The following is a 20,750-nucleotide window of genomic DNA, read 5'->3' on the forward strand; positions in this document are numbered from 1 at the left end:
ATCTAATGAACCTCAAATAGAGTAATATATTTTAGGAAAACCATAAACTTTCTCAAAAAAGATAATTTTACAAGTTTTATTAGAAGTGAAAGGCGTATATTATAAGTGAAACCGTTTACACGTAACAGTTTACATGTTCTAATAAAAAACATTTTGTGGGAAGGAACTTGCTCGTTGCACATTACGGGTAGTTTCCTTTCTTATTTCAGGTACCTTTCTCGAACCGTTCCAAAGCAAATGGAGCATTTTCCTCCAACAAATTAAATATATCCGAAGATATAAATGGCAATAATCAACCATCATTGTCAAATCGATTTATCCTTCCGTTTCCTCGATGCCAGAGATTATAATTACGTCATTCCCTTCCAGAAGATTTAATATCTTTTCTTGCCTAATCGAGTGGAAGATAGATTATTGGTTTTCCCGTGCATAGGTACGTATAGATGCCCCAGCCGATAAAGATTTTCCCAGACGGATGTTTTCAATTGGGACTGATGATTGGGACTGACTGGGCATGATGTTATCTTATTTCTTCCGAAAGTCCAAATCAAAAACTCCCCAAATTATTTCCACCAGCAGTTGAAATGAAAAGGGGAAGAAAAAAGTTCCTGAGGAAGAACAGGTATTGACCAAACAAGTCCTCCCTGATCCCTGAGATGTCTTCATGATGCCGTTGAGTATTGCATGAATTCTGTGCCTGTATTCCTATTTTTAGTATCACTTACAGATACATATCCCAAATCCATTGTATTTAATCCGACGGGTTTCTTTAATAGATGGGAGCTCATCGTGGAAAATTTTAAATATGTCACTGTTGGGGAAATATCTCAGAGTTTTTGCGGTGCTTAATGCTCTTTTCTATCCAATCCAAAAAGCTCCTCTCATGATTGATCTACGCAGATAAGCAATGGTATATTTCTTTGTATATTCCTATCAAATTCATTTGTAAACCTACCTTTTCTTTTAGTAATTAATAGATATTAGCAACTAAGTCAAAAGTAAACAACATTTGTCTTATCTTTTGTTGCAATTCTTAACGCAATGCACTCATTGAATCTGGTGACTCAATGAACAACCAAAATCTTTATTGATTTTACTTTACAGCAGTAATCATAATTTGTAGACCAATTACTTATTATCGGCATCATAAATTGTCCCACGGCTCCATGTATCTATCGCCTTGCGTCCTCATAAATGTGATGTACAATTTTGATGAAATAGTTGCTTCTCTAAGAATTGGTTTTCTTTAATGTCATATTTTAATTTTATAATCCTGTCACACCTAGTGATTTTCCGTAAAAGTCTTAATGAATGAGTCACGTGTGAAGTTGTATTAAGGTACAGAATTCTGGAAAGAAGGTAAAGGAGAAAATACCCTATTGCTCCATTAGGTTTACATACATGTTCCAACATTGAGTCGCGTTAGAAATGAAGTTTAATGAAGACACAAGTGCTGTAGTGACTTATTGATATTAGTCGCTAACACTTCTAATTGTGTAGGAAGTTACCAATCTTACAAAGGGTACTACAGATGTTAACATCATTAAGTGGGTGGGAACATTTTGTTTGTGCTTCCGAGAGAAAACATAAGGAATACTTAAGCTATTTAGAATTATAATGGACTCGCGTCGTGTTTTCAGATTCCTGAAGCGACGCTGCGTACAATTTGGAGCTGGCTTGTCCTCAATGCAAACCGTTGGAGAAACAAGCCCCGTGAGAAATTTTATTTACAAAATTGTTGTCACAAGGCGTACACCAAAATTGTTTTTACAGTAAAAATACATATATTTTTTCCAATAATTTTCGCCGAAGTTATTCTCGCAGTTTATGTATTATTTCTTACAACGGAAAAGATAATTCCTTTCCTTCTTCATAAAAGCTTGTCTTTTTAATTCATCCATACTTATTTCAGCCCTTAACCATTCGAAAAGGAAAATGGCAGCATTAATCTCGACTTATTATTTTTACCATTAGTCCTGGTGATTCGTCTGCCGGTAGGACCCCAATTATCCCTTCACTTTTCATCCCATTTCTCGAGATCTAGCCATTTTATTAAACACTTGAAATGGTCTCTAATTATCTCGTTAATATTTTCCATAAGTTATCTTGCAGCTCCTCCCGTTAGTTTGCATGAGAAGGGTCAGAGGTATACACAAACCATCGACATTAATCTGAGTTAGTAATTTATGCATGGCCCTTTCTCTCGCCGAAGTTCTCCAATCACTAGATGAACCGTAGTTTATGCTAGCATAAACTTGAATCTACAATTATCTAGTAAACAGCGGAAATCTACGGAATCCATAGGTCACGTCGTGTCTTAACTTAATTATTAAACTGAAGTTTTCATGGCTTATTTGATGAGGTTACAAGATTATATTTTCCACTTATCTCTCAAGGTTATATTTTCCACTTATCACTTGTTGAAGTGTCCGTGCATTCAAATCTTCTTCATTCAGGTTTAATTTATTTATTTTAATATTTAAGTAGTTGTCAATTTTAAGGTGGTCAATTATGAAAAATTAGTAAATAATCGAGTCAGAAATTTCATGAGTAATTTTCTCTCGTATATAGTTAAAATAATTTCACTAAAGTAAAAGATAAAATAATAAATAACGACGAGTACTTAACTCGGTATCTTTGACAAATGAGCATTGTCATACCCTCATATTACGACTCATGCGCATTAACCGCTGGGCCACTTTATGTCATTAAGATAATATTCATCTATCAATTTAATTTAAATCATGTATTCTTGGCGCAATCCCGGGAGAATTTAGCTGAAACACGTATATCCAGATATAACGGGAAGAGTCAACCCCAGCCGTACTCTTATAGAGTCAAGTACTCTTATAGAGTACGGCTGGGATTGACTCTTCCCGTTATATTCATACGGCCGTAGTTACCGTTCGCTTACACATATCCAGTAATGTCACTTGACTCAAAGAAATATTTTCGATCAGGTTCTTGGCATGTTACACACTGCCCTCCTCATAGGCTATCCAAAATTAGTTGAGCTCTCTCCCAAATTTCATCTAACGTGTTTATTAATCTGCATCTGACTCCCTAATATCAGTATCATCTCCTATATCTTATGGGTATTTACTCTATTTATTTTAGCCGCAAATGTAGACCCTAGGTAAGCCTATTTCTGATTTCACCTCATAGGTACACTCAACATAAACGCTATTATAATATGTTAATAATATCGATCCGCGCGTGAACTTAAGCCCTAAATTTTCTGAACAAAGGCATTCCCAATAAAGGGTACCGTAATTTTCCACCCAAAAGGCCTTTAAATTTGACTAAAGAGTCTCTCGATACAACTTAATGAAAATAAAATGGTCATAAAATTATCCTTTCAGTGGTCTCAAACTTCGCCAGTTAATTTAATCCTCCATTAGAGATCGTAGGAAGAAAATTTTGCGTACTGGAATCATTAGATAATAACAGAGCTAAAGGAATCCTATTACCTCTATGCTCTGTCCATGGCTCTTTAAAAACGGACACGATGTCGCATTTATTAAGTAAGTACTCATTATCAATTACAACTAACCCTCTCATCTGAGATGGATTTGCAAATAGAATATCATAATTAAACGTAAACCGTGTAGTTCCTTGTATAAGGACAGAGCTTTTAGGGGCGATGAAGGAAAGATTTTATTTTGCCTTACTGTCTACCACGTATTTGGTTATGGTTATACCTTCAGGGTCTTCATTTGATTCAAGATCTATATTAGTAATTATTTTATTTATTTAGAAGGCAGTATTATTCCCCTTGAATTTCAACAATTGCTTAATCATCCGTAAAAAGTAAAATGTGTATGAAAATGAAGAATTGCTATTGAATATGGTTCATTATAGGTCTGAATAGTTGTAGAGGAATTTTATAACATCCCATCAACTAAAATCCATTTTTTAGGGTAATACGACAACCAGTTCTCCATTTTTTCTTCTTTAATCCATATCGTATCGAAATACCTTATCAAAATAATTTCTGGATCCACTCGATTTCAATATATTATTAAATATCTTTGGATATTTTGGTGTTCTAATAGAAAAACAAGTTATTCCCTCTGTGTCTCCGTCAAATTGAGACGAAATTCGTTATCATTGAGTGGAAAAAGATTTAGAAGTGCTTCCATTTAGGTGACAAGTAGAAAAAATCTTAGTGAGATCAACGATTTTTTTGCTAATGGAATTAAAGGATTCTGCTGAGAACGGTGTCATTTAGTAGATGTACGATAGTGGCTATAGTTTGAAATACGCAGCTGGAGGAAGAACTCGCGCACCTGGTTGACACAAATCCCTGAGATGAACGAAAACCAGTCAACTCCTCGGGAAATGAAATTTCATAGCCATTTTTTAAAGCAACTTAGGGTGAATTAAACTGCTAAGTCGCTGTTAAAAATGGAATTTAAATAGGAGAAAATTTCTCTCTATTTTTCCATTTAGGTTTACTTATTTCTAAACATTATCGTTTTAATTACCTGGATAAATTGAAGCAAAACCGTCTGTATTCTATAGGCATCTGTAAATCCAGTTCACCAAACGTTTAAAATATTTCATGCTCTAAAAAAGTATTTGATCGTTCGAAGTTCCCTTTTAAAGATTTTCGGAAATAAACGTAGAACACAGTAGGCGTGGAACGTATTGGGATTCGGATAGTAAATAAACGGTTCCCTTTTGAAGGATAATTGGTAGTTTTAAAAAATTCATGAAATCACGTAGCGAGGTCAGAATTAAATTTCCGAAAGTATTTCTGTATAATTGAATGGAATCACTCCACAGGCTTTGACTTCAGGCTAATTTTTTGCTAGATATTATTGCGAACGAGGAAAATCGGTTATTGAAAGAAAAGAGACAGCTTATATTGAGCTTGTTAATGGGATGAGAAAAGTCATTTCAATTGCGAATGGATATTTAAAATATCTTCTTTATCTTATAATAGAACTGGCCCAGGTTACGGATGCATAAGTTTTCATATGTAAACAAAATTGAAATTACAGATATAAGAATTTCTGGGGTAGTCACGATATATATATATATATATATATATATATATATATATATATATATATATATATATATATATATACATTGCTACATTGCTGTTTTACGTGGTTCGGATCATTTGTTATTCAGCATAATCTCAAGTATTTTAGAACCTTTCTTAACTGGAAATAGAAGCATTCCATAATTTTATTTTTCTTTTGAATAATAGTGAAATAAGTTTTGAAGGAGAAAAATGTATCAAAATGGGATAAGAATGTGTTACATAGAAATACCGTTTTTAGGAATGATCAGTTCCAAATCTGAAATGTATCCTCTTTTGAGCAAACTCAATCCAATGAGGACCAATATAAATCGGATTAATATAATTCGGATGAATATATATATATATATATATATATATATATATATATATATATATATATATGTAATATTTTGCAAAATATATTGAAAATTTTGTATATTTGAATTTTGTAATCACGAAGAAGTTTCTCTTATAAGTTAGCAATAATGCAATAAGTTAGATAATGCAATTTAAGCACAATTAATTGCATTATCAAGAGAAACGAGATTTTGCCGTCTGAATAATTTATCAAGGCCGTGAGTGCAAATGCAGTCCCAAGAATTGCTTACATTTACGAATGTTTGCATGGCTTCTACTGAACTTGGTATCCCTAAATTGATGCGCATCGACTTGTGACCGGAAGCATTTAGCAGAAGGCTCAAGGGGTGTGGAAAATCTGCTGGCAGCGGTGTGTGGACGCAAAAAGGTGCCACTTTGAAGACTTATGAGTGTATTAATCAATTCTGGCGATAAACGTTTTTGAATCGACTCAGTCCTACTACTTTTGGGAAAGTTCTTTTATCACATTATATTTACAACTTTTATGCTGCATCTCCGGGTGAAGACATAATAAGCTAATATATGTACAAATAGAGACATGGGATAGAAGTCGAGACTGACTGAGCTAGCCCCAGAGATGAAAGACCTAGAATATAATAGTTGGAACCCAATCTGGTAAAACCCAGAAAGTGGCACGAAATAACGCTATCTTTTTTATCTTTTTCCGCTTCACCTCAAATAGGTAAAGACGATTTGATAGTCCCCATCGAGTAAGACCTGTGGAATATTGCTTTCATTAGATATAAATCTATAGGCCCGCAAATATGGCAGTGCATGTGCGCGTGTGAATCTGCCTACGGCAGGAATCAGACATGCCACGAGGCAGACCCGGGTGCACAGCATTACCGATCTGCAACCGGGCCCCATTGTACTATCGCTCTATTTTGCGGAGAAATATTTTCTACTAACTTTTTTGTTTATTTGTCCATTCACTTTCGCAGTATAGGTGCTAGGCTCTAGGTGCTAAAATATAGCAATTTATAACTTATGTACTTGGTAAGAATGTAGCTTTGGATATGGTCCTTTTGTATTAAATTTGGGGCAGGCTAATCTTTTCTGTTTATGCGCATTTAGCGAAGAAAAGCGGGTTGAGGAATTGCAATAAATCTAAGAAGAAGAGTTGTGGCAGTGATATTGTGTCTTTTGAAATTCAATTTAATTGTGATAAATCGGTGGCTCTGCATAAATTGTTCTTCAGCGAACTTTGGAAGAGATGATTTGTATTTAGTCAATTGTATTTGCTAGTTGGCAAGTAAGCTGCATAGTTACTTGACATTATTTCCTAATTTCGCCATCAAAAGGTGATAATTATATTATTACATGTCATTATTTTTATTAATTTCAAAATATACCACATCACCATATGTATTGTAGCATTTGTTAAATTTTAGCTTCCAGTGGGATACTTCTTGGCCATCTAATTTTAATTTGTTTAGAAAACAAATTATGAAATTATAAGTAATTTTGAAATACTAGTGCTCGTTGATTATACTTTACTATGTGGTACATTTTTTTATTGGCCTATTTTTCTAAAAACATTCCCTTTTACTGTCAGGCATATTTTTATTCGATACATTACTATTACTGCTTGTATATTTCTTGTCGTGAATTAATATTTCATTTCAGCTCATTTACTCTCTACTAGCAATTACAATACGAAAAATGATACAATTGTTGTTTTTCCCTATTATTTATTGCCAGTGCGTGTAGATTACATTTATAAGATCATTTTAAAAGGTCAGGGGGATACGTAAAATACTATAGCCAAATAACATATATGAGAAGTGGGGTAAAATGTATCTTCATCACTTTAATCGAGTCAAATATGGCTGAGTTCTCATTCAACAAAGTTTATTAACACAATCCAGCGTTGTGAATCTGAAGGTCGTCGATGTCCTGGAGCAGGATAAGACAGGGAAAATTTTAAATTGCTCAACTTTTAAAAAGCACTCTCCCCTTTTAGAGCTGACTTTTCTTACCTTAGGAAAGGAGATAAGCCGCACAATGACTGATACCGTCCTTACCCACCCCGCTCATCCAATCACTCCCTAACGTCACTCCGCCAATACCTACCCACCCAGATTTTGCAATACTTATACCTTAATTTGAACTTTTTAACTTAAACTTAGCCCTAGGATAATGAATAAGCATGAAAAATAGTACAATATAGTGAAATAGTGTAGTACAAAATAAAGAAATAGCTGTGAAAAATTACAACTTAATATTTTTCTCAATGGCCAATTTGTACAAATCAGGTATCACAAATCACCCTTTATTTTTCTTTGTACATTAACTGTGTGGTTTCCGTAGAAAAAAATTTATATTCAATTTGTCGCAGCATTCATGGAAATGCTTACATTCAACTCTACGCGTGTATGTTTAGAATAGGAAATAGAACGCAATTGCCGGGAGAAAAAACGCTATTCAATATGTGATTTTTTGCTAACATTAGATGGAATATGCATTTATATTGGACCTCTCGTTTGATAATATTCGGGTTCACTCTGCTGAACCGAATCGATTGAGTCTTCTACGGTAAAGAGAGCATTTTGCCGTCGTCCTGGAGAATAAATCTTACGTTTTTTGAGTCACTTTACCTCTAAAGGGTGGCACAAATGATTTCTCTTCAATGACTACGCACATGGCTGGAGATGTTTGCTCGGGACGTGCTAGGCCGTAAGATTTCGCAAGAAGTCTTCACCTGAGTTCATTGGGTGCTCTGAAAGTCATCCATTTCTCTCTTTCTACCTGCGTCTCTCACTCCCTCTATCCCGACTACATTTCCGAACTTCAAAGTGTGTGGACCCCAAAGCGCAGAAGGATATGGCGGCAAGTCTAATTGGCTTTGTTCCGAAGTTTCCTTCTTTCACTTCCATTTTCAAATAGCTTATTTTTATTGCGCGGTAGGAACGACCAATTGGTTGCATATTTAACCCGATTCAAATACATACCATCCTTGATAATCAACTCCATGAAGGTAAATTTCATTTCATTATTTTTATCCCAGTCATTAAGTTTTATCGGAAACCTGACAGATACAGCCTTCCAACTCTTCCTACTACTATATAATTCTATTTACTATATCGTAGATATATTTATGACCGATTCCAAAAGGCTAATTAAAACCATATGGAAGGACTGTATTTGAGAACTGAAATTTAGGAACGCACCTTAATTTAAAATTGAGCATATAGGTAGAAATGAGTCCGTCTGCATTACGCCTTAGGAAATTAACGAAACAAGAGAGGTTGAGTTTCAATTGTAAGTTGTTAAGTTTACGAAAGCAACTTTTTTATATTCCAATAATATACAGTCATTGCTTGCATTACAGTTCAGAGGGACCAAAAATTGCTACATCTACTTACAAAGTCGACAATAAGAGGAAACTGATGGACATCGGTATCTAAAAACCCAATATATAAGACAGGATAGCTAACAATTTCTTAATGACACATAGACGAGAGACGGATACCATAATTCTTCATGCTCTATTTTGCGTGCCAATATTTTGAGCAGTGGGCTATGGAGCAAGTTATATAGCAATACATAGAGTTATTTAATTGCTCTACGTGGATAAGAGAAGTATTTAATGATTGGCGAAAGGTGGCTGATTGAATTTAGAATGAAGTAATAACGAGTGCAAGTTTTAAGATCTTGCATTCAATTTAAATGAGTCTTGCTAGTCTATTATTAAAGTCTCGTCTTAAAGTTTTTTCCCCAAGAATTTATCTCTGAAATCCTGAGTTCACAGCATGATCCTCTCAATTTCCTTGTTTGCCGGGGTCTTTTGATTCCATCTGCTAATTATTTTCTATGCAGTGTTCTGTGATAATTTTGTATCTCTTAGCCAAGTGCTTTGTTCTATTTTCATTTTTCTGTCTTTGTACGCGTCAATTGCTAACAAAAATAATTCTTGGCCGCCATTTTTCATTGTCTACCAAGTTCATTAATTAAATAAGCTGTCATCATTTAATTAGTACCTTTGACTATCAGTGGCAACTTTAATTCGGTAATTTTTCTGTTCTCGAGTTGACAAATCATCACAAAATACTCATAGAAGAGTGTTTTCAATCGTTAAAAATTAAATATCTCGGGAAAGTTGGAGAAGTAAGAGTACATGTGAAAAATTTATCTCTGGCTTTAAAAAAGAAAAAAAACTAGGTGATATTTCATCTTTTCTATCATCAAATACCGTAGGCTTATTATAAATATGAACATGTATTAAAATTCAGTTTCTTAGGGTCTGCTCTAATGGTGTGGGTAACTTGTTTTTTTCAATTATTTTATCCCTATCATATAATATGAAAGCTTTACAGTGTATGTAAGGCAATTTTTATCTCCGCGGAATCTTTTTCATTCATGATATTTTGTATATGCCTGATGTAGGTATACAATGTATCAACGCTCTGATTTCATCTGCTGTTTTTTAATGCAGTCTAGTCATCCTGATAAAGGTTTTTGATGGTATGGGAGACTCTTGACTCGATCCTTCTCCACATTAAAACGAATTGGACCGTGCATTTCACCATTGCTTCTTGAGGCATCTTAAAGTTCTACCTCTCTAAAAATTCACTAACTTTTACATCGATTGGAATCATGTGAAATGTAGCCCATTACTGACATTTTTCACGGAATTGGTAGTCCTCCGAACTACAATTGAAGGTAAAAAGGTGGTAAATTTGACAACGTGAACGTTCTTATCACTCGATAAGAACGGATCAAAAAGTTACAGAATCAGGACCCGGGAAAAGCAGACGCCGGAAAATGGTTATGTTATTATGAGAGTCTCCCGGGCGACGACACACGAGTCTACTGGAACCCACTTATTGTGCTCGGAGAACCGTGAAAATTTTCGTCATCGGATGTGTTGCCGCCCGTCCGATGTTATATTTAGACTTCCCCAGGTAACTTGTGCATCGGGCATCGTTGACTCGAGGGTCTTCTTACGAGGCTGCCAGCCCGTCGGCCCGGAAACTCATCGCGACGCCCTTGAGTGATCGGTGAAGACTCCTAAAGGGAACACAGTCGAAAAAAAGTCTAATAGAGCAGTAAGTGTGAATAGTGTCGTGTTTATGGTGTTCATCTCTGCGCATGATATTTTCCGTGGCAACTCTGACTCATATGGCGAAGGGGATAATGGTATATAAAGAAATATCTTCTTTCATTTCAACATCTACATAATTACCCGTAAGCCGCCGCAAGGGCGTGTGGCATGGGGTGTTAGGTCACCGGCCGTAAAAGGGAACAAATACTCATTTAAAACCAGCACATACATGTATTGGTTTTACGCGTATAAGATCCGAGTGAAAACGGTCTCATTCAGGAAATTGAGAAGGTCCAACGCCGGGCAGCCCTTGTCTTTTAAAACACTTACAATAAAACGCAAAGCGTCACTCGAATGTTATAAAGTTAGGTTAGGAATCATTAGAAGAAAGGTGATGATGCTGAAAGACGATGATGATGAAAAATTCAGGATGAGACCATAATCGCTAGTATCCAGTAAGCAGGAGAATACTTGGAAAATATTACAATTATCCCTGTAATCTTCGTTAGGGTGAAATAATATTTTGGTAAGTCGCACAGCATTGAACTTTTCAAACTTTAGCGCAGTAATATTTGTTAACGAATGGAGCAGAAAAGTTGTGCCTGGAGAACTTGTTACTGCCAATGGGTTCCTGTTTGTTAAAGAATATTGATTTATTTCTCGGTTAAATGCAAAAATATCGGTTATCAAGATTTAAGTTCCCTCAAGGGCAAAAATAAATATGATAAAACATGGAATAAAAGCGATATTAATATGAAATTTTCACTTAAATTAGAATTTTCTGGCTTAATGTTGAAATTGGACCCTTCTGTAGCTCGATTGTATGCACTTCAATATTCAACCTAAAATTTCCACGAACCATTGTGTAAAAAGAATATTTAAGGAGAAGTCGGGCATTTTAGGCTCTAGAATCATAAACATTCTTAAACTATCGTACTTGCTCTTTTACCTCAACTTTCTTCTACACTCTCGGCTGGTTATATAAAAACAGAATTAGCCACCTTAAGCATTAACCTGAGTGCCTTCAATGTTGTGAGCTTCATTTTTAAGAATCAAGCGAAAAGCAAGCTGAGAAATTTTACCATAGTTTTAAAACAAATATAATATTAATAGAATAGTAATAATAGTAATATGAGTAATATAATATTAATATTACATAGAAAAAGGTTATCAGGAAACCATAATTCGTTTATAATAAAATCTCAACCTTTTCAATTGGCAGCAACACTGATAAAAATCTGAATAATATTACAGTAATAAATTCTTGGCTTATGATTTTAGCTGTTCATATTCGCCTTCTTTCGTGCTAACTCCCATTAAAGTATACCTTTATAAAATGAGTAGGTACACAGGGAGAAGTCAAATGAGGATAGGCTTCAATCATCCTTTTAATAACACTCCTACTTATTATCAAATATAATTAAGGGTTAAAAGTTGTGAAATATTAATTTTAAGCCTGGGCGCTTTGCGGAATTAATGCCATTAGGCGAAACATTAGTGCGAAAATATGACACATCAAAGTACCAAAAGACCTGTTGATCTTATTCCTCTGTTTTTCTAATTCATTAAATTTTATAGCTTTGTTTTTCACCCTCAATCTAGGGATGGATTAGTAAGCTTTTTAACCCATTAGCTTTGTCTCCTATCTTTTGAACCAGGTAATAACCTCGTACGCCATCAAAATATTATATTTAATGCCTAATTTCCTTCCCTATTTTGTCTACCAAGAATTCATTCAGAATTATTTTGAGAAGCAATTTTTTTTTCATGAACCTTGTGGTTTAATTTTTTTTCTTAAACTGGATTATCCTGGCAATAATTTTTCTAGATTGAGTTGTCTTCGTAAACTTTTATAATCGTATATTCTGTATGAATTAGTTTTATGGGTTCTTATCAGTTTAGGTACGTTCAGATTTTATACATCAATTTTTATCAACCATATGCATGAATTTATGTTGTAAATAGAATAACATGAACGAATTTATATTCAATTTGATCCAATTTCATATCTCTGCCATTTCCGTAGAATTGTCACATCTCGCCCATGATTCATTATAAATTCCCATAGGGTAAAGGGATATCAGTTTATAATCTCAACCAGCTCCAGCAATAGATGATGAATCTGCACATTTTCTTCATCAGGCTTACACAACCCCTGCTCATCCGTTTGGGAGAGCATAAACTAAAGCAGTGAGTGGACTGGAACATTTACGTAAATAAATTGCCCCAGTTTGTTTAACTGCTAGTTAAACTGTTGTTCTCTTTGCCGTGGAAGGCATTAGGTAGCCCCTTAGTTCATAAAATGAGATATTTATAATATTTTTAAGATCCAAGTACTGCATTTTTATTGCTAATGAAAGCCAGCGAGCAACTCAAAAACTAATTACTAAAGCACTTTACTTTTGCAGCTTCACAATATATATACACATGCATACTTAAGCAAAAACAGAGAACGACAATAAACGCCGCTTAAACGCGTTTCGTCACCTCATCTGCGTCCAAATTAATTCTCCAAGAGGTATTTAATCTCTTTCGAAAAATGAAAAAACCTGCGTTTATGGCATGAATTAATTGCACATACTCCATCTCTTGGGTATAAGAGCAAGAAAAGAAGCTTATATGGCATAATATATGAGCTAAAGTGCCTGCTGATGATAATTTCATCTAATGTATGTTCACCACTTCTTAAGCTATGTGGCACCTAGGAGATTTATCGTATAGTTTCAAGTATTTTTCAGTAGTGGTTTTTATCCTGAATAAAAGAAATATGCATGTAATCTGCAAGAGGTACGACAAATTGCGTTCAGAGGGTAATAAAGTCCTGTTCATTCGGATCAACGTACTATGGTTCTTTTCTCGCTTAGTAAGCGCCGTTTAATATATTATATTCCTATTTAGACGAAAATAGAACACCTTATTCAGTGCTCGCAAAACCTGTTTTTCATTTGAAATTAAAATGTCTGTAAATTTCATTTTTGTGGCCAGTTTAACAAGCAACTTTGCTTTATTGTTTCCAATTTTATATTTAAGAATGTAGCTATCCACCAAATTTTCACTTTCAAGTTGAAGGTTGTTTCATTTCATCATTGTTGTGTGATGCTTCATGCATTGCTCTAAATTCATTGATGATTTTGAATAGACCAAATATCATGTTATTTTCAATAATATTAATTAAATTCCAAGAAACTGTGGAAGACGCCGCGACCCTTTCAGAGTGAATGATTTTTACACAATGAAATTATTGCATTGAAATAAGTGGGTCCAGCTAGGACATTTAAAAATGACTTATTGAAGATAAAAGCCTCGAGGAATATTCTAGAAGATACTATATTTTAAATAAATGTTTTTGTAAATATTTTTGCAAAATATTTATTTAAAATACAGTACCTTCTAGAATATCCCTGTATCCCGGTGAAGTTAACCTAAAACAAGAGATTAGGGTGTTTCGCTGAACTATTTGAAGATCATTTCGAGTCTAGGAAGAAAGGTTAAACGAAAAATTCATCGCAGTCACACTATCAAAGTAAATACATAAATAATAACTTGGCGCCCGTTGTATGACCCCGAGCCTTGTCATTTAAAGAAAATTCCAGATTAGATGAGAGAATAATTAGAGTGAACTTGTGAAAGGAAAAAATGAAAAATGGAGGAACATTGTTTTGGAAGTTTTAAATTCACTAGGAAGAGAGAGAGAAAGTTCAAGGGCCGGTTACAATAGGAAAAGGGAGGGTAATCGAGGAGGAGGGAGGCAAACAAAAGCCTATTTAAATTTTCAAAGGGGAAGGCAATGAGGAAACAAATAGGAAAGTGTAGGTGAATGAGGGAAGGGCAATGATTTAAAGAATATATCTCATAGGAATCTTATCTGTATCTTATATATATCATCATTTCTGGAATAATCAATTTTATAATATGAGAGCAAAATTATATAGGTTTCAACCGAACTCAAACTGAAGAAATTTTTTTATTTTGAACAGAAAAAAATAGGTTGTTAAATTTATTTCTTTAACATCGCCAGTATAGTTGTAAATATTTGTTATCGCAGGGCCGATTGGTGAGTTTGATGAGAGAAAAATCAGGTCAGGTTCGGTTAAATAGTAAGAAGACCATGGAAAAGCCTTAGGTGAATTCCTGCGATAGAATCTAAGAATCCCTCCGATTTTTGCAGGCCCCATTGGTGGCGGGGTAGCCCAGAGTCCGTGGGTTCGACTCCCGCCTAGATGAGTTTTCATCCGCATTGGGAATGGGTGTTTGTATTTGTCTTCAATTTAATACTTAAGGGTTAGGCATAAGAAGGGAAAATAAAGTCTCAATCTCGCCCAGGTAAGTCGTTGTGTAAATTAATAAAATCTCACTCCAATAAAAAACGATAAATACATTAAATCCAGGCCGTATACTGCTCACCTTCCATGAAGAAATATATTTTATCCAAAATTTTATAGGCAGAAATGATCACAAATTTAAGGTAAAATGCCGGGCACAGAGAACAAATAAAAAAAAACTTCTTTTCTAAATAGAACAATTGTTGAGTGGAACACCTTACCTGCAAAAATATTCGAGCCCTTTCCTAACAGAGTGTATACTTTTAAGAATAGATGTAAGGCATATATGTAATAATTTGATTGATGTGTGGTGTATTGTATTATGTGTAATAGCTTAATTTTTTTTTAATTTATCTTTTTTTTTCTTGCTGATTAATGGTTGTAAATGGGATGGGGATTCACTTGTTTTGTTAAAGAGATTTGTGTTTTGAAGTCTGGTTTTATGTATTACCTTTTACGATTATTTGGGACTTGTGTGCCACCTGACAATGTCTATCAGCACATGGGTATTTTTAATAATAATAATATGAAGGTGATATAAGGCAAAGTTTCTAACTCTACCAAAATATATCTTCTTTTCATTCATGCTCTCAATAGCCAAATACTAACCTAATCTTTGGACTTATTTTCCCTTGAATAGTAACTCTAGTCAAAGATTGGGAATTTCCTTTGGCTTCTAGGATCAATACATTCTTCTCTCTGAGAAAATTAACACGTTTATATAGAACATTTTCGACCTGTGATTCGCTTACTCACCAATTCTCATTTTGATAAGCACAACGGTCACTTTAAAGTTCATTTCTTCTCGCATATAACGCAAAGAAAACAGCGGAGTTTCTCTCATGCTATTTATTATTCTACCGGTTAATATTTGTTACGAATGGATATAGCCACATAAATACCTCTCGTACTATGAACGTAAATTGCTATGTGACACAAATATTCTTTTTTACAAGTATGATTTTTATGTGTACGAACGTTATAGATTGTGAAACTACGCCGTTATTTTTATATTTTTCCTGATTCACATTAATAAGATATACCCTAAGGGCCTCCACGCGGTTGTGTGGCATGGGCTGTCCTAGCTGCAAAGCATGGAAGAGTGTTTCATTTTCTTCTTGTTACGTTCCTTGAAATCATACTGAAGAGAAAGCTAATTCTTGACCCTCGGTACGACTAAATAACATTTTAATTTTGCAAATCTTTTCCTACTTACACTTAAATATATTATTAAGTTCATATGTTGGCTTATTATTGACAATTGTTAGTATGAATATTTTTTTGCAGACACCTTGTCAAAGATATACCTCCTAAAGTTTAGCTGCTGTAGTCATGAGTAAGTATTTTTCTGAATCTTATCAATCACTTTAAAAAAAACATGCCGTGTGTTATAATTGCCCGTAGGGAAAATTGTATGAGAAATGGTCAAATATTTTTATGTCATCAAAATAACGCTAGACCCTCGATATAGTTTAAATAGTGCCTACAACTCTTTGTTTAGTGTGGTTGTTGATTTTATGTCCAAGGAAAATTGGATTTAAGTGTTCTATTTGTGAAAAATATGAATCAATTAAAATGACATTTGATTCTATTTACTTCCAATGATCCATTAAGATTTTGTTAATTTTTTTAACATCCTATTGCTTTCTTTGTAAATGGTATATATGGCCATTCTCGTCTAGAGATTGCGGGGCTTGTTACACCATGAAGCATTTACTTTATAGTACGGCGAAATAGGCGCGTTGGCTAAATCAAAGATTAAGTAGAGGGACCAAATTAAACTACATACCTATATAGATTTCATAATTATCCATCCAGCAAGTAACCTCTTATAATTAGCAATTGCACAAATTAGGTAAACGGAATTGGGATATTTCAATGACCAAAATATAGCACTTTTCCACGAGTTGAAAATTGAAATATCAATCAGCTTTTTATTTACTACAACATTTTTGGGTGTACTATATTAATTAAACTTGAAAAAAGTGTTATTAATTGGTCATTAATGCCAAGCAATTATTGGATGCAAAATTTGAAGAAAGGCACTTTTCACTGTTGTAAGGTCGGCTATAAACCACAAGCGTTAAAAAATAAACAGTAAAAATACGAGAATAGCTGCATAGCAGAGAAAAAAAGAATTTGGCGAAAGACTATAAATTCCAGGTTTAATTCTTTATGACCCTGGTCAATTTCTTTTTTATATATCTTCCTAGGAAACTACGAATTTCTTAGGGAAATTGCATGGTTTGTATAAAAGGTGTTTGGAACATTTCCGGAAAATAAATTTATTTTAAATATCGCTACTGGGCCTCAAAATTCTTTAAATTGCATCCCTTGAGCGTCAACATACTTTTGCCAACGGTTTTTCCACGACCTATGGCTCGCTGTTTGGCGGATTCCGGACCTTAAGATTACGCGTGCAAGCTTCTTTGACGGCGCTTAGGGTACCCCGATGGTGTTCTTTGAGGGAATATTTCACTTTAGGAATAAGAAATAGTCTGCTGGTACAAGGTTTGGACTGTAAGGGGGTTGGGGAGTCGTCGCGCCGCCGTTACAGATGATCTTCAAAAGATACTCGACTTTGTATATTGTCGTCCGTTAAGACCTTTGGGACAGATTAAGAGTAGGTCTTTCTCACTTCCAAATTTATATTGATAAAGATGAGCACTGTTATCTTATTAATGTCAATACTATGAGTAGTAGTAGTGAGTAGATTTTATATGATGTAGGGTATTATAAAATATCAGTTCTATTCTGGCCTATCCCATCAGTCTTCGGGTAGATTACTTTGGGAAAATCATTGTTTGTAAAATTTCGTGCGTAAAAAGATGCTAAAAATTACTCGACCAAAAGTCTGGGATTAACTCTTAATTATACCAAAGAATTTATAACTACAGGCATCCTTCAACAAAGTGGATCTACCACCTCACGGATATAAGGGCTCTTAAACGACTTTAGGGAATAAAAATTAGTTTGAAAGAAAATTAAATTCTGTTGGAGCGAGAAAGGGTAACTGAAGACAACCATGCAAGAAATTTTCGTCTGAGGAAAAGATTCTCGTAATTCCCGAGCAAATACATAAGGCGAAATAAGTTAATTTGGGATCGATTGAAGAATGTCCTTGGCTAAAAAGAAAAACAATAATGAAGAGGTAATTACTGCTCAGAGTAGACGAGCAAGGAAGCAATCTTCGAAATCATTCAGGTAGAACTTGGAAGTTTATGTATCGTAGACACGAGTCTTTGAAAATCAGATCAGATATAAAACGGAGTCTTCGTAACAGGTTTTTCAACTAGATACACAAGGTTAAGCGCACGATCGAATGTTCAAAAGAAAAACGATGTACATGGAGCAAAAAAAATTCTTTGAGAAAATCAAACAGGAGAGGTCTCACGGGAAAGACCCAAGGGGCAAATTGACACTGATGGAATATATAAGAAAAAGAGTCATCATGCGCCAGTTTGTCAAACCTACGTACCAGTCAGTCTACACGACAATGCAATTGTAATTTGCCCATACGGAGTCTCCGGATAGTAAAAAGAATTCTGCAACATTTAGTAATATATTTCCTTTGTTACACTAATGAGAAGTTAAAATGCATACATGTCATGATTGTTGAGACTGTTACAAATGACTTATTATTTTTTATAGCTTTTGGAATTGACCTCAGAGCACGAGAGAATTACGAGTAGCATTCATATCTGTTTCTAACGCCACCATCTTTTCCTATGATGCCACCCTTACGTATAATTGGTCTAGGCCTCCCTGATCTAGATTATTTCGCCAGTAAATGTAATGAGTATAACATGAACAAACCAGAAAATGTAACCCAAAAAAGTAAAATTTTTCCAGAGAACGGCAGGAGAAGTAACAATGAAATTCACATACTCACCGAATTCTGTTTTGCGGATGTAAAAATGAAATGAGGAATGCATTTTAATTTATTCATGCCATCTAGTGTTTCTTTTATGTTAATTTTTTCCGAGTGAGGATGTTACTAAAAATTGGAAAACTCCGGCACGTTTCTGTTTGGAACACTTTTTCTTGCCCTTCGCTTCTTTCTTGCGCAGTGATCGAGTTTTATATTGAAAATCTTCTGTAGAGGGACTCTTTCGTTTTATTACAGGATACTAAAATATAAAAACAATACCTTAGGACAATCTCTCGTGCATTGAGAGTGGATAAAGAAGTTAAGTAGCACGCCGGGGATATATGCTATATGCAAAAGAAACGCAAAGTACGCTCCCTGGAATTCGCTCGTTTCTTTTCAAATTCCGTTATCTCAAACGAAAGGATTCCCAAGGGAAGAGGATGTGTGGGAGCGTTACCCATGTGCGAGTAGGGGGAAAATGTTTGTCCTGGCGCAGGTTTGACCTTGACATTCCAACCCGGAACTATCGGTCGCAGAGAAAAACAAATGACGTCACGTGAAAGAGGGGGGCATTTGTCCTTCACAGGCAATATAATTGCATCACGTCAACCCAACCCACGCAGGAAAAATCATCCTGGCGCAAGTTTCACCTTGAAACTCAAACCCGGATACATCAACAACTATCGGTCGTAGAGAAAAACAAATAACGTCACGTGAAAGAGGGGGGAGGGAGCATTTTTCCTTCATATGCAATCTAGTTGTACGACGTCAACCCAACCCATGCAGGAAAAATCATGACCCAAGGCCATCGCCTCTTATATCTCCAGAACTATCGATTGTAGAGTACAACAAACGGTGCCAAGTGAAAGAAGAGGTAATTATACTTCAGATTAAAGCCTTAAAGTGTCCTCTTTATATTGGACAATATATAGATTTTATCAAATATCTCGTTTAATAATAACGATAACAACAAATAAACAAAAATAATGGAAAGACAACTTGATTATATGTAAAAAAGTTCCTCATCATTTTTTCGATAGCACTTTAAATAAGCCCGTAAAAATTAATTAAAGTTCTCAAGACCTAATTTTTTGAAATTCCCGCTATTTCTCTTCAATTCCGCTTTGCTATTCTCTCATTCTATACCTATTAATCAGTCTCCTTCTCCTATTCGGAAATTGACATTTAAAGCGGAGGGCATGAAGAGAGAGTAGAATTGCGTTAACCGGGAAACGCCCATCCCTCACCCCTTAGCTTTTTCCCTTTCCACTACACCTTCTACGCAGTATATAAAGGGGACGGATCGGCGTTAGGTCGCCAGCAGATCGGGAAATAGTCCCGATCTATAGGCCCACCTAATCATCGTGTAGGGTTCCAGATGAGATCTTCCTCCGTGGGGCTAACACCAAAAGCTGTGGGGGTAAGTATGACCCGTTAGCCAAATTGGCTTTTCGGATTTTTTTTCATTTTTTCTATACGCTCTAGAAGCGAGCAAATGTGAAGATGGGTCACTCTCAATGCCCGCCTTCGATTCCCGGCGAGAAAACCGGAGACCCTTTCCAGGGTATCCAAGGGTTTTCAGGGTACGGGAATATCATTGTCGAAAGGACACCCCCTATGTACCCCTTAGCGGGTTGAGCACCGTGGGGGTACTCAGTACTATCGTACTGAGTATTTTCCAGAACTTTCAGACCGATCGGACCAGTGGTTTTGGCCCTATGGCCAAAAAAGCCGAAATTTTCGGGAATTATGCTCAATAACTCCGTTGTTTGAAGAGATAAAAATATGATTTAAATTTGAATGTTTATCAGAAAACAGCTGGCTACCGATTCCGCGTGGAATTAATCGTAAAAATATTAGGGTTCACCCTAGGGTAATAAGGGTATAGTAAAATCTCCGACTGAAGTACCCTTTTCAAAATGCTATATGATACGGAGCATAAGTGTTTACTATTCCCAATTTCTAAAAGTTTGATATACCAAATAGGTAGGTCACTATTCCTAAAAGAAAGGATAAGAATTAGGCGGTGGCGTTTACAAAAAACCCTCTAGATAAAAATAAGGTTTAAATTTGAAAGTTTATCAGGGAAAATTTAGTTAT

The 20,750-nt window shown here is 35.1% G+C and overlaps 1 long non-coding RNA gene across 1 annotated transcript in view; it reads left to right on the forward strand.

The window, feature by feature from the left end:
- The window catches only part of LOC139697532 (uncharacterized), a 225,495-nt gene that overhangs the window by 130,378 nt on the left and 74,367 nt on the right, over positions 1-20,750 (forward strand). The window lies entirely within an intron of this gene.

The sequence above is a fragment of the Hetaerina americana genome, unplaced genomic scaffold (genome assembly GCF_022747635.1).
Source record: "Hetaerina americana unplaced genomic scaffold, ioHetAmer1.1.p SCAF_8, whole genome shotgun sequence".
Classification (NCBI taxonomy): Eukaryota; Metazoa; Arthropoda; class Insecta; order Odonata; family Calopterygidae; genus Hetaerina; species Hetaerina americana.